This window comes from Ambystoma mexicanum, chromosome 7p (assembly GCF_040938575.1).
Source record: "Ambystoma mexicanum isolate Mex_15411 chromosome 7p, UKY_AmexF1_1, whole genome shotgun sequence".
NCBI classification, from domain to species: Eukaryota; Metazoa; Chordata; class Amphibia; order Caudata; family Ambystomatidae; genus Ambystoma; species Ambystoma mexicanum.
In genome coordinates, this window is record NC_090939.1 from 152,385,357 (window position 1) to 152,397,617 (window position 12,261).

The 12,261-nt window shown below is 49.0% G+C and overlaps 1 protein-coding gene across 1 annotated transcript in view; it reads right to left on the minus strand.

The window, feature by feature from the left end:
- The window catches only part of MAEL (maelstrom spermatogenic transposon silencer), a 1,183,486-nt gene that overhangs the window by 46,798 nt on the left and 1,124,427 nt on the right, over nucleotides 1-12,261 (minus strand). The window lies entirely within an intron of this gene.

Consider the following 12,261-nt stretch of genomic DNA (forward strand, 5'->3'; position numbering starts at 1 on the left):
GTGGAGGAGGTAAAGGCTGCGCAGGCATCGGCTGAAGTGGGTGTGGGAGGCAGCATCTCCTGGATTATGCCCTTGAGGATGTTGCCCATCCGTGGGGACCGCATGAGGGTCAAGAATGTGTAAAAGAAACTGATCCTCGCAAGAGAGCTGGGTGCAATCCTGCACCAGCATCGGCTGAAGTGGATTAAAGGCCTTCTGTCAGCTCCCTCCTTGAGTACATGCCCTCATGGTAGCTTGGCTGCCACATGAATGTTGGGTAAGACGTGTTCCATGTGACTTAAGTCATAGGACCCCATTCAGCTTTGGTTGAAGGCTCTCGCCTTTGCGTTTTACTGTGTTGGCAGGCTTCTCTGGGCGACATCTGGTCTGCGTGCACCGCCATTTTGTCCGTGCCTTCCGCACATGCCGCTATGGACGACGTGGGTCTGCGCTCAGCCTGTATGCCTGGATGAATCAGCGTTGCCCGACCCTGCACCTCAGGCGTGGGCCTTTGTAGACAATTGGCACTCAGCCATAAGGCCAGTAATGCCGTCTGTGTTGCGGGTAGCCGTTCCCTCAAGCGTATGCCTGGTAGCACAGCTAAGCCCATCGGGATGAGTCCCGGTACTAGAGGCAGTAGGCCGATTGACAGTGGAACCGGTAGGGCCCTTAGAACCCTCTGCAGTTAAGCCGGTAGCTACAAGAGCCTCAGTGTCCTTGCTGCCGGTGCAAGGGTCTGACTGGATCCTCCTGTCGGTAGACTTCCCCGGGAAGGAGTCGCCCCTGCGGGGTGCTTTCGAAAAGAGCATGCTTACCTTCTTTGTCTTCCTGTGTACGTATTCCTTAATGCTCCCCAGTGGTGTCCTGGAGAAAAACGCTCTCCACCGCGCCAGAGTGTTTGAGGGATAGGGGTGTTAGGACAGAGCACGCCAAGCAGCCTTGGTCTTCCCTGAGGAAACAGGCAAAGCGTGTGCAGATCCGATGGGGGAAGGAACCGTCGCACGACAGGCACCTGCTGAAGGCAGCTGCAGTCGACATGCGCCAAGGGGCGGGCTAGGGCACTGGTGGACAGTGTTTCCAAACAGAAAACAAAAGATTAGGGACAGTGCATGGAATTAGGAGGCTTGAGGCCTCAACCAGGAGCGCTGGTGAAAGCGGTCCATTCCAGTCGATGCAGAAAAAAGGACTGGGTTGTGGCACCAGTGGGTGGGGGTTAAAGGGGTCAGGGTTAGAGGGGGGGGGAGTGTATGCTCCCAGGCCTGTGCCCCGTGTGCATATGAATTTAAAGGGGAAATGATTTTTCTGGTGAAAAAGGGTTCTGTGCCCGTCCCTAGTGAGGGACACCCATACGGGATGGAGGAAAGCGGACGCGACATAGGAGTAAAGGTTTGCTGCACCTATGACTACACTAAAATTACTCCAAGCTGACAATGTGCCAGCCTCATCAGGCAAAGCCTTGAGAGGCCCAGTCAAGCTGAGTTTGTACTCTGCCCTTCCCGAAGCCTTTTTGCCCACAGGCTAATGGAGTGGTAGAGAGCCAATGGGATAGTAAATCATGTCCTGACTAAATGCATCCTTTATTCTGCCCATAATTGGGTTTATCATGTACCTATATAACAGCGTAGCATAAATAACCTACCTTGCCTGCCTCAAGGTGGGGGTAAACACCAATGAGTTGCTGTTTGGTGCTCCTTTGTATATGCTCGACCTACACAATCTTTACAATTTCTTACCAGGGCAGAACAGCTGCTCCTCAAATCTCGAGAGACTACATCCATGGCACAGAGCATTTCCACAGCACCAAGACAAGTTGCAGAATACCTCGAAATCTGGGACTACGTCCTGGAGAAGATTCATTACAAAGAAGCACTTGGACCACGTTACAGACATCTTGTGAAGGTACTGAAACATATTGGCTCAAGAACATCCGTCCTACCAGCCCTGACTCCTAAGAAAGGTACTAAGTGTTTGTCAACCACCTTAAGCCAGCTCCAGAAGTTCCGTCCCTGTTTGAGGGAGTGTGTTATATCGTACCTGAGTGTTTTTGTAATTGAGTCTGCCTAGTCTGGTCATGTGCTCAGTGATGTCATGCAAGCATCAATTGGAATGTTGATGTACGAGTGTGAGAATGATGTGGTGAGTGTTCTGTAACTGGTCAGTTGGTCCCTCCCTCCCTCCCTGGGTGATGGGTGCCGGTGATTTATTGTCTTATACTTGATGTCTTACACTTAATCATCTTCACTTAAGTGTCCATTGCCAAACAATTGAAACCTAAATGAGGCGCTACCTCAATACAGACAATTTATATAAAAGCACTACCTCCATCTCATTACACCTAGAGGGAAATAAAATTACCACCTCCTAATCTACCCATCAGTATCCTGCACACAGTCATTTACATATGAGCTCTGCACATATCACTTAAAACAGGATACTCATTATGTCACATCCATGAAGCTTCAGGTTCACAGCCGACCTTAGATACAATGTATGTACCACAAATGACATTTCTGCAGACTTTGCAGTTATAAAAGGAAGCATTTCCTACATAGTTCATTCTTTGCAGTTTTAAAATGGCTCGCATTGCATTGCTCCTAAATGCTTAGAAGTCCAAAAGTCTTAAAACAGAACCAATCAACCTAAAAATACTCAATAGGTTAAATTAGCTCATTCAGCCACCAACGAGCTCCTCAACATATCACATTGCATTTAATTATGCACTTTGATATAATCTCTAAAAGTCCATTAGCCTGCAAATGCTTAAAATTGTTACTTTCCTAACACATTGCATTGCATCTTTACTCATCCATTCCTAACAAATTAACATTTCAATGCATTTTTACTAGTCCATTCCTAACGCAATGCATTGCATGTTTACTCGCCCATAGCGCCAAAAAGTGCATACCTTACAGAAACTATGCTAAAACTTGTGTGCAGCATTAAACTTGCTTTCCTCACAACAACATAATGCAACATTTAAACTTGCTACAACAACATTTCCCCTCATTTTTTAAAATAAAAATGCCTATGAAACCTGTAATCCCTGTAGGCCGCTAAGCAACACCCCTTACGGGCGGAGCAGCCTTGCCGCACTCACTACTGTAATAATTGATACAGCATGAGTGCGTCCCGTGGGCTAATGCATTCCAGGATAAGTTCCACGGGGCTCCTTCACTGCCTCCAAAACTCTTGTTACTGTTTTGTTCCCCGTATTATCCTTCACCCGGAAAACTTCCCTGTTGTCTTCTCAACTACACTACAAAGTCCTTCTTCACTTATCACGTAACAGCATCACGTTACGTGCACTTTGCAGGGTCCTTTGCTTTAAAGTTACACTCTCCCATCGCTCCTTCGCTTGTGCGTCGCAACTTCGCTTGTACGTCAGTCTCAAAGATGTACCAGGGGATGAATGTACTCCTGCGCAGGCCGATGTGCCAACGGTCGTTTTGCAGGTACCCCCGTTGCGCGCACAACGACTTTAACCCAACGAACAGTTTTGGCCCGCTCATGTGCAAGCACAGTCCCTTCAGAAGCTCTCCGGTCAAACTACTCACAACTGGAGCTTCTTATACCACACAGCTTCCCTCGCCGTGGTGACCCGTCTCCCTTAATATTTGCAGCTGAATTAGATCGTCCAAGGCCCATTTTAACTCCATGGGCATCCCCAGCTATCGGGCTCCAGCACAAGGGTTGCTTTGAACAAGGGTACCTTGCTTAGGTCAGTTGCACAACCGCCCAGTCCCAGTACTCCCTCGTACTGTGGGCTGCTCGCCCTCACCACAGGGAATTTCCTCCCACTTCTTATGCCCCAGGATCCAGCACTCCCAAGGCAATGGGCTGCAAATCCATAACAATGTTAAGGGGACCCTTCTAAGTCAGACCTCTTCCAGATCCTTACGCACCTTGTGAGCGCCCCCCCCCCCCTCCTAGCCCCCTTGGGCTCAGCACTCCCAATTAGACATGGGCTGCTGGGCAGATACAGTCTGTTGCGGGGCTTTCTGCTGTGGGGCTCCTACATCCTCCCTTGTCCACCCTGGGTGATGGGCATGCTTACTTGGGGGCGGTGATGTCTTCTTTCCGTTGTCCTGTTGGTTCCTGCACCCCCCGCAGCAGGCCTCTGCAGTCACCCTCCTTTCCAGCTTTCCTTTTTACCAGGGTTCTTCTTCCAGAGATCCTCGTCGCCATTGTAGTAAAGCAATGTCCATGCTTGAAATAGGTTGCTTATATGACAATGCATTACTTACCGTAAAAGCATTTGATGGTTGTATCTGCTTAGATTCACATGCTGTGCATAGGTCCGACATCCAGTGGTCACTGCGGAGTATTGCATTTTGTTTTTCGTAGTCGAAAAGGGGACGTCGACAAGGCGTGTCTGTAACACTATCCCTATAGTGACGTGCGTTGTACCCATAATCCCTCACGCGTCGAGGTCCCTCTGTTTGTATTTTTCTGCCCTGAGGGAGCCTTCTAGACGTGAGTGAGTACAGAAAAGAGATATAGAAAAGGATGTCTATGTTCCTTCCATCCGAGCGGGGAGGAAGGGTGGGCGCATGTGAATCTAAGCAGATACAACCATCAGAAATGCTTTTACGGTAAGTAATGCATTGTCTTCTGATGTTTGTTAATCTGCTTAGAATCACATGCTGTGCATAGACTAGCGAGTAGTACCCGGAGATGGAGGTGGGTTGTGAGAAGGAACAGTAGAGAAAAGATGTCTTAATACTGCTTGTCCCACCTGGGAATCAGATCTAAAGTGGGCATCTAGACAGTAGTGTTTTGTAAAGGTGTGTACAGAACTCCAGGTTGCCGCTTTGCAGATGGACTCAAGGGGAACATTTGCAATGAATGCTATGGATGCCCCAGTGCCTCGAGTAGAGTGTGCTCTTGGCTTGAAGGGTAGTTCTCTCTTAGCAAGAGAGAAACAGAGAGTGATGCATTGTACAATCCATCTAGATATATTGGATTTTGAAACTGCATCTCCTTCTCCTCCTGCTGCTAAAACATGACAGCTCTGCGCACGTCAAGTGTATGCAGGCTTTTTTCTCCTAGATTTGAAGGATTTTGAAAGAACGTTGGTAGTTCTATAGACTGGTTGACATGGAATTTGGAGATGAATTTCGGTGCAAACCTTGGGTGTGTGCGTAGAACCACTTTATCCTTGTGAACTGTTACAAAGGGGTCTAAAACCGAAAGGGCCTGTAGTTCACTTACTCTCCTAATGGAGGTAATACCCATTAGGAAAGCAGTCTTAAGAGTGAGATCTTTAAGAGTTGCCTTTTGCATGGGTTCAAAGGGTGACCCCATGAGCCTGGTGAGTACCACATTTAGATCCCAGCCGGGAGCTGGGTTTGCTATTGGAGGGTGTATTCTCTTTACCCCTTCCATGAAGGCTTTGACAACTGGGATCTTCCACCACGATACTTTGAGTTGTGAAGTGGTGTAAGCAGAAAACGCTGCCAGGTGTACTTTAATAGAATTGAATACTAGACCCGAGTCCAGTAAATGGGTCAGGTACAGAATAATGTGTGTGAGAGAGCAGTCAACGGGGTCGATACTCTTCCCTCTACACCAGATGACAAATCTTTTCCATTTGCTAGAATAGCAGTGACGAGTGTTAGGCTTTCTGGCCTCTCTGAGGATGTCCATGCACCTCTATGGAAGTTGTAAATGTCCAAATTCTATGACCTCAGGAGCCAGGCTGCTAAGTTCATGGTCTGAGGGCATGGGTGCAGTGTCCTGCCCCTGTCTTGTGACAGCATGTTGTACGGGCAGGGCAGTTTCACTGGAGGAGATAGAGACATCTTCAACAAGTGAGCGAACCATGGCTGTCGGGCCCACATAGGGGCCACCAGTATCATGGTAACTTGTTCCTGGTGCATCTTGTGCACTATCTTGTTGAGAAGGGGAGTCGGGGGGGAAAAGCGTAAACAAATTTCCCTGACCATGGAATCGATAGACCGTTCCCCTTGGACTGGTTCTGGGGGTACCTGGAGGCGTAATCTTGGCATTGAGAGTTTTCCAGAGTTGCGAACAGGTCTATTTCAGGGAAACCCCACTGTGTGAAGACGTCGAAGACGATGTCTTCTTGTAACCGCCATTCGTACTCTACGGGCAGGGGGAAGTCTCTGCTGAGTTTGTCTGCTAGCAGATGGAGTTCCCCTGGTACATGTGATAGTAGGAACATGTTGTGTTTGAGAGCCCACTTCCAGATGTTCTGGGACAGCTTCGACAGTCCTGGAGAGTGAGTGCCCCCTTGCTTGTTGAGGTAGTACATGGCTGTGGTGCTGTCTGTGAGGACCATCACTGTCTTTCCTTGTAGGTGTTCCTGAAAGGCTTTCAGTGCGTTGAACACCGCTAGTAGTTCCAGCAGGTTTATATGCTTGGATGCTAAGCTCGGAGTCCACGCTCCGTGAGCAGTCTGATGGGATAGGTGAGCCCCCCATCCTGTAAGGGATGCGTCTGTGGTTAGAGTGGCTTCCACTGCGGGTGTGGCAAAAGTTTTCCCTAACAGGTTTTCTTTTGTCCACCACAGTAGCGAGAGAACCAAGGCCTGCGAGACCACCACTAGATCGTCCCATTGTCCGCTGGCTTGACACCACTGGCTGTTGAGCCACTCTTGCATTGGGCGCAGGCGCGCGTGAGATACCAAATAAATACATGACGCCATCATTCCTAGCAAGTGCATTGCTTTGCGTACCGTCACCTCTCGACCAGCCACATAATGGGGGATCTGAAACAGCATGTTTTGGACCCTCTCGTTGGAGGGGAAGACGAGGCCGTCCTTTGTTCGAATTAGCGCCCCTAGGAATTGTTTGATTTGGCTGGGGTCTAAGCTGGACTTCTTTTCGTTGATGGAGAAGCCCAGCTGGAACAAAAGGTCTACAGTCTTTTGGGTATTGGAGAAGCATGTTTCGTAAGAATCCCCTGTTATGAGCCGGTCGTCGAGGTAAGGGTATACCGGGATGGATAACCTGCGCAGGTGGGCCGCTGCCACTGCCAGTACTTTCGTGAATACCCTTGGTGCAGATGCTATTCCGAAGGGTAGTACTCTGAACTGGTAGTGTTTGTTCTCTATCTTGAACCTGAGGTATTTTCTGTGCGCTGGCAACATTAAAATATGAAAGTATGCATCTTTCATGTCCAGTGTTGTCATGTAATCCCCGTGATAACAGTGGGATTACTTCCTGCAAGGTCACCATACGAAACTTTTGTGGTTTGACAAACTTGTTCGCTGGGCGCAGATCTAATACAGGGCGCATGGTTAAGTCCTTTTTGGGTACAAGGAAGTACACTGAATAAATACCTTCTGTTACCCGAGATAGGGGGACAGCCTCTATAGCTTCTTTTTTCAGTAGCTCTTCTACTTCTTGTAGAAGAATGGTGAGGTGTTCCGGTGTCATGCGTCGGTTCCGTGGGGGTCTGTATTTCGGGGAACCGTTGAATTAGATGCAGTATCCGTGGGCTATGGTGGATAATACCCAGCGGTCTGACGATATTCCCTCCCATGCTGAAAGGAACGATGTTAGCCGGCCCCCGACCGGTGATGCATGGGAGGGGACCCGAATCTTCGGGTCATTTGTTGGTATTGGGCGTGGAACCTTTGGGGCTGGACCCGCGACATCTTCCCCTGCCACGGCGTTGGCCTCTTTGACTGAACTGGGTGTTGTTACCCTGGTTAGAGGGCCAGTTGGTAGCAGAGTAAAATTGCTGTTGGTTTTGCTGCTGGCGTTGGCCACGAAAGGAGCGTCTATTGCCATAGCCGCGTCTGTTAGGGGGCCTAGAAATTTGGTCAAGAGTTTTGATGGTATCAAACTCTTTCTTCGCATGTTCTAGGGCCTCATCAACTGCTTTCCCAAAAAGATGTGTTTCTTCTATGGGCTTATTTATCAGGGAAGCCTGCGTTTCTGGCTTAAATCCCGAATTGCGCAGCCAGACATGGCGTTTGAGAAGTATTCCCTGAACCAGGGAACGGCCAGCCGTCTCTGCGGCATCTAAGGAGTTCTTTACGATGCCCTGGTTTACAAGAGTTCCCTCTGAGATTGTAGCTAACAGGCGTGAACGCAGGGGTTCTGGTGCGTCCTCTGCTTCGCTGCGCAGCTTGCTCCACTGTGCATCTGCGTAGCTAGCTAGTAGGGAATTGTTATTTGCAATCCTAGTTGAAAAGGCGGCGGACGTCGTGATTCTCTTCCCAAGTGCGTAGAGCTTTTTGCCCTCTTTGTCAGGTGGTGCCTCACTAGTGGATAGTGGTACCCCTGCTCTTTTCCTAGTATTAGTAACTACGAGGGAGTCCGGAATAGAATGGCCTCTGATGTACAATGGGTCAGAGGGCGAAGGGCTGAAGAGCTTTTCTATCCGAGAGTTGACCCCTCTGACTAAGGCAGGATTGGAAAGGGAAGGAGTTATTCTTCTCTTTATAGAAGCCAGGATCGGAATAGACTGACTAACAGGGGCTTTTTCTTTAATAACTTTCTCTACAAAGTCTATGTCAGGAAGAGTCTCCCCTGTGTCTATTTCAAAATGCGCTGCTGCCTTGCGCAATAGTGCATTAAGTGAAGGTTGGTCATCTATGGGAGAGGTGTTTCCAATAGGTGAATCCTTCGGAGGAGAAGGGTGAAAGACATCAGGGTCTGAGTGCACTGATGGGGATTGCCAAGGCTGCACTGATGGAGATTGCCAGGGTGGCGAGGTAGCTGTATCTTCTTCGAAAGCTCCTGCACTTGTGTAAAGATCTTCTTCAAACCCCTCTTCCTCATGTTCTTCCTCTCCACCCAAACACTCATCTTCCTGGAGGTATTGCTCCTCTTCAGTGAGGTCATATACGTCTGTAGAAGGGGGAACAGCCTAGGAAATTTGACCCTAGGGTCATCCTGGGGCCCTTCTCTTAGTCTTTTGGGTGTGGGTGGGTTTTGGTTTCCCAAAAACCTTTCCATTTTCTCCATACAAGAATGGAGTCTTTCAAGGGTCTCATTGGGGACTCCTGTATAGTCTAGAGGGGGGAAATCAGTGTTTTCACCTTCAAAATGCTTAGAACGCTCCCACAACGTCGAAGAAAGGTTTCCGTCGCCCTCTGAAAAGCCCTCAGGTAGTTCCGAAGTGCCCTTAGATGAAAGGGGCAGTTCCTGGCTACTCTTATGCTTTTTCGGCGTTTCCATAGCTTTTTGTGCGGTATTCGACGTTTGTTTCGTCGTCCGCTTACGTTTGTCTTCGGAAACAATTCTCGCCAGGCTCTCGACAACGAGGTTGTCAGTAGAGGACTCTGGTGTCGACGTTGCCTGGGTTACGCGTTGTTCCTCGACGGCCGCTCTATGGAGCTTTACGTCGGATGATTTTGGGGTAGCGCCCGTGTTTGATGAAAGCCCAATCGCTGGTCGCGACTGCATTTGCGGGTGGGGCTTGAGACCCTTACGGTCTGAGGTAGACGCCGGAGTGCCCTGCGTCCTCTTCGGCACTGATGGATCCTTCGTCTTCGACGAAGAAGAGCCGTGGGTTGTGTGCTTAGGCCTATGGGGTCTGTGTGCGTCCTTGTCTATGGGAGAGGTGATGAACACCCCCATGAGCAGGGCGTGAGCCGAGCCCGTCGGGGCCGGGGACGGACGTCGAGGAGCGCGAGCGCTCCTTCTGGGGGTTAAGGACTTCCGTAACGGACGTTGAGTTATCACCCTCCTCGTCACTTTCTGTAACAGCGGCGGCGGGTGAGGAAACTGACTTCGACATAGCGTAGTCGGCCAACCTCTTAACTTTGTGTTCTTTAGGAGTTCTTGGTTTCAAGAGCTTACAGGCCGCGCAGCCGTCCTCCTTATGATCGAGGGGCAAGCAACGATTACAGAGCTTGTGTTTGTCCTTCCAAGTGTATTTGCCCCTACAGCGTGGGCAAAACTTAAAAGGTGTCCTCTCCATAGCTGAGGCAATAATAACTGGTGATAACAACCCCAAGGGAAAGATAGGGGAGAAAGAAAGACATTCTCAAAGAGAAGATAAAGTTCGAACCCCCACTCTCCCTACTGTATGTTGGCCGGCGAGGCCAGGCCACGTGTTTGGCAGCGCCGAAGGATCTCCTCCGTCTCTTCCCCTCTGTCGAAAACTTGCTCGGCGGAGAAACAGCTTCACAGCTAACGTCGAGGGGAGGGATCTTTAACAATATAATAAGTATAATTAAGGACCGAGGTCCGATAGTAAGTTTTGCAATGTCTCTCTAGGAGCTCCGCGTAAGGCGACCAGAAGCTGGGCGGAAAAAAACAATCTGAGGGACCTCGACGCGTGAGGGATTATGGGTACAACGCACGTCACTATAGGGATAGTGTTACAGACACGCCTTGTCGACGTCCCCTTTTCGACTACGAAAAACAAAATGCAATACTCCGCAGTGACCACTGGATGTCGGACCTATGCACAGCATGTGATTCTAAGCAGATTAACAAACATCAGAAGTAAGTTTACTTCCAGTTCTTAAGTTACATATTTCAGGACAAGACATCAAGTATAAGACAATAAATCACCGGCACCCATCACCCAGGGAGGGAGGGACCAACTGACCAGTTACAGAACACTCACCACATCATTCTCACACTCGTACATCAACATTCCAATTGATGCTTGCATGACATCACTGAGCACATGACCAGACTAGGCAGACTCAATTACAAACACACTCAGGCACGATATAACACAGAGGAGACCCTCAATCTTCAGCAACCCGACATGCAGGCAAGAATAGAAAGAAATGTGATGTTAACGATAACTCCAGAAACCTCAACAACATTCAAGACAAATGTCCATTTTTCCAGGAACAGAAGAGCCAGAAACAAGGCTAGATGTAAAGCTAAACGCAAGGTCCATCCGAATAATTTGTGATAGTCTAGTGCACCAAGGATTGTAAACTTTGCTGGAGCAGTAATCCCATGTTATACTTGGCTGTTAGGGAGAATTCTCATTTATGCCATTAACTTTATGTAGTCATTTAAACTGCAGACCCAATACACCCCACCTTCCATGGAGTATTGGAAAGAGTTAACTCCTACTCCTTTTTGTCTGTGCCTCTCTGAGCTTTATTTTGCTCTCTTAACACTAAGACTTGGCTGGTGGCTGTGGTATCTACCCTAACTTTTCTACCGCGATTATACTATATAAACGTGGTACTGTTTTGGCCTATTGTATTACCCTCGAACTTAAACCCAATTGACCAAATATTTTATTTTGGCTCCGGTCGGGTTTTATCGCCATTTCTTTTTGTTAAAGTCCTTCTTGTGTTTTACTTTGCGCGGCAAACCAGGTTTGCCTTCTTTGTTCGCCGACCTTTGGCGGGCTTCTGTCCAGAAGCCCTCCTTTGGCATCTGGGTGTCTATGTGGGCTGAATGTGAGGGAGGGCTTTAGTCACCCCTGCACTTGGTCTCCATGGAGACCCAAGTCGCACTTTGTGTCGATTGGCTGAGGTGGTTGTCCAGGACGGACAGCCCCCCTGCTAAGTAATTGACAGCCAGGCTGCGTGAATGGAGGATTTTGGCATAAAAGGCAGGACTCTTGGGCTGGAAGTCAGTCACCACTGGAACTGCAAAGAACCAAAAGAAGCGGAGAAGACGGCTGCTGCAACTCCTGAGTCCTGGTGAAGACCTGCTGCAGTCCTGAGCTATCTACCCTTCAAAGACAAGAGAAGATCCAGTCCGGAATCTTCTTCCCTTGAGCCTGGTGGGATCAACCAGCTCACCTTCCACAGCCAGAGGATCCTCTTCTTGGTCGAAATCGCTGCACACAGCTGTAGTGGTCCGGCTAGCCATCTGAAGAGCTTCTCCTGTTTTAAAGGAGCGCACCTTTTATTCACTGTTGCTTCGCTGCTGCTGGCTTCATCCCTGGGTAGTGAAGCTCGCTCCAGACGTCGTCCTTGTCCCCACGACTGAAGCTCCAGGAACCGTGAGTCTGCAGGAACTACCAGGAACAACTGCCGTAGCACCATCCTTTCTTCAAACGAATAAGGTACCATGTCCGACTTCGAGGAACTGGGGTGAACCCTTTCTCCTCATCCAAGGCTTGCCCTGGTCTTCCTTCCCTCTTCTAACTTTTGCTTTTCTTGTGACAATATCCAAGTACTCCTGGCATTTCGAATCGTGAACTGTTCTAACCTTGTGATACTCGACAACAGGACCCTGTCCCATTTGACACTGGCGCAGGCCCATTGACTTATCTACGTTTTAGAAAGTGTCCTCGGATTCTAACTGTCTTGACAAAAGTTTTGCCTATGATTTTTATCCCCTATTCTCTGGTGTTAATTCATATGCCAAGTGTGTTTGA